Source organism: Amblyomma maculatum, chromosome 2 (assembly GCF_055883805.1).
Source record: "Amblyomma maculatum isolate TAMU_Amacu chromosome 2, ASM5588380v1, whole genome shotgun sequence".
NCBI classification, from domain to species: Eukaryota; Metazoa; Arthropoda; class Arachnida; order Ixodida; family Ixodidae; genus Amblyomma; species Amblyomma maculatum.
Window position 1 is genome coordinate 164,354,311 of NC_139345.1, and position 3,043 is coordinate 164,357,353.

A 3,043-nucleotide genomic window follows, 5' to 3' on the forward strand; every position below is an offset into this window, starting at 1 on the left:
GATCCACGTGGAGCCATTCGTCACTTCGGTGTTCTTGAGCCATTAAGATTTCAGCACTGTTTCTGTGTTTGCGCTATGCTCAACAGCTGTGGGGTTACGCTTTTGTTGGTGGCAAAGGCTCATTTGCCTTTGAACTGCATAACCGTTTTCAGTATAAATACGTTATTTGAAAACCTGTTCATACAAAACCGATTAAGCAAAAAAAATATGCAAACACCAGCGACCGCAAATTTAGCGGATAGGAAAACAACTTTTTCTAAGCTACCTCATTGTGCGTCGTATTATTTCATTAGGAACCGCGCGAATCACCCGCCTACTTTATGAATGTATTACATTACACTTGTTGACTGCGCATAAATACTTATTTGCTAGTGAATAACTGCTTTTAGAATAAAGACGTTTTGTTCAGCACGTATAATAAATTAGCTTATCCAATTTTTCAACGTTGGTTCGTTTACTTTGCGGGTTTTGTTATCCAGAGAAAAAGCACTCTATTCTACTGTTTATAAAAACAGCCGCTGCAGCTTTCCTAAGCGCCATGAGAAAATGTTGAAACCTTCCTTTTGCTCAAAATAAAGCAAGAAAAATTGTGGGGCTTTAACCTTTCCAGGCTCGAATTGTGATATTGTCCGCATAAAAATAGTATACTCGAAGTTTTTCTAGTTTTTGTTGCATAGAATTAAAAAATGTTCCCGTCTCTTTAAAATTACGGAGGTAAGCCGCCTCCTCATGTGGAGACATTGTGAATCAATCCTGATTTTCTCAGTAAAATTTAACACATGCTCAGCCAGTTCCTAACAAGAAGATAACATATTTATTACAGAGTTCAAGTGGTGTATGAACGTACTGGCTCAGTGGCAATGGTAACAGAACAAAAGGTCCTCGTCAGCTACCACGCACAGAAAAACTTCGAATTTCTTGCGACGTACTCTACTTTTTGCCGAACAGTTCTCATACTTGCACCGCTCTGGAAATTGCAGCTGTACCTGCGGAAGCCAGAGGGCCTTGGCATCGTGCCTCACAGTATTTTTGGCGATGGACGATCATTGTGTTTTCGGTGCAGCTGTACATCAGATGCTCTGTACTCAGCTGTTATCTCTTCTTTGGTGCGTTCTTGACTGTCTGAACTAGGCTTAAAGTCACATCAATCTGGAAGACAAGCGCGTCAAGGGTCTTTGCTGTTGCTTCACAGTATTTTTTGGCAATGAACGAACATTGTGTGTGCGGCACAGCTGTGCATCAGATGGCTCTGTACTCAGCTGCTATCTCTTCATTGGTGCGTTCTTGACTGTCTGAACTAGGCTTAGGGTCACATCAATCTGGAAGACAAGCGCGTCAAGGGTCATTGCTGTTGCTTCGCAGTATTTTTTGGCAATGGACGAACATTGTGTGTGTGGCGCAGCTGTACATCAGATGGCTCTGTACTCAGCTGCTATCTCTTCTTTGGTGCGTTCTTGACTGTCTGAACTAGGCTTAGGGTCGCATCAATCAGGAATACAAGCGCGTCAAGGGTCTTTGCTGTTGCTTCACAGTATTTTTTGGCAATGGACGAACATTGTGTGTATGGCGCAGCTGTACATCAGATGGCTCTGTACTCAGCTGCTATCTCTTTTTTGGTGCGTTCTTGACTGTCTGAACTAGGCTTAAGGTCACATCAATCTGGAAGACAAGCGCGTCAAGGGTCTTTGCTGTTGCTTCACACTATTTTTTGGCAATCGGCGAACATTGTGTGTGTGGCGCAGCTGTACATCAGATGGCTCTGTACACTCAGCTGCTATCTCTTCTTTGGTGCGTTCTTGACTGTCTGAACTAGGCTTAAGGTCACATCAATCTGGAAAACAAGTGCGTCAAGGGTCTTTGCGGTTGCTCACAGTATTTTTTGGCGATGAACGAACATTGTGTGTGTGGCGCAGCTGTGCATCAGATGGCTCTGTACTCAGCTGCTACCTCTTCTTTGGTGCATTCTTGACTGTCTGAACTAGACTTAAGGTCACATCAATCTAGAAGAGAAGCGCGTCAAGGGTCTTTGCTTTTGCTTCACAGTATTTTTTGGCAATGGACAATCATTGTGTATTAGGTGCAGCTGTACATCAGATAGCTCTGTACTCAGCTGCTATCTCTTCTTTGGTGCGTTCTTGACTGTCTCAACTAGGCTTAGAGTCAGATCAATCTGGAAGGCAAGCGCGTCAAGGGTATTTGCTGTTGCTTCACAGTATTTTTTGGCAATGGACGAACATTGTGTGTGTGGCGCAGCTGTACATCAGATAGCTCTGTACTCAGCTGCTATCTCTTCTTTGGTGCGTTCTTGACTGTCTCAACTAGGCTTAGAGTCAGATCAATCTGGAAGGCAAGCGCGTCAAGGGTATTTGCTGTTGCTTCACAGTATTTTTTGGCGATGGGCGATCATTGTGTATTCGGTGCAGCTGTACATCAGATGGCTCTGTACTGAGCTGCTATCTCTTCTTTGGTGCGTTCTTGACTGTCTCAACTAGGCTTAGAGTCAGATCAATCTGGAAGGCAAGCGCGTCAAGGGTATTTGCTGTTGCTTCACAGTATTTTTTGGCGATGGGCGATCATTGTGTATTCGGTGCAGCTGTACATCAGATGGCTCTGTACTGAGCTGCCGTCTCTTCTTTGGTGCGTTCTTGACTGTCTGAACTAGGCTTAAGGTCACATCAATCTGGAAGACAAGCACGTCAAGGGTCTTTGCTGTTGCAAGTCTCTGTTTGCTGGCGCACACTGATACTCCAGCCATGAGATACAAAGCAAGTGTTGTAAAATGCTAAATTACTCTGACAGGCTATTTTAGCAATGTTACTTTCATGAGGTAGAGTTCTATGACAAACTCTAGCTTTTCTACACCTCCCATGAATTCGCTGTATTCTATAATGGCTTCTGGGCATGGTATTTCAATTCCTTCCAACGCATCGCTCCATCTCGTGGCGATACGAAAAGCATAATTACGTAAACCTGACGTCCGCGACGCCATTCGTGAACTAACTCACAAAACAACAAAACTTTATTTAACATCCATCTGTATCGC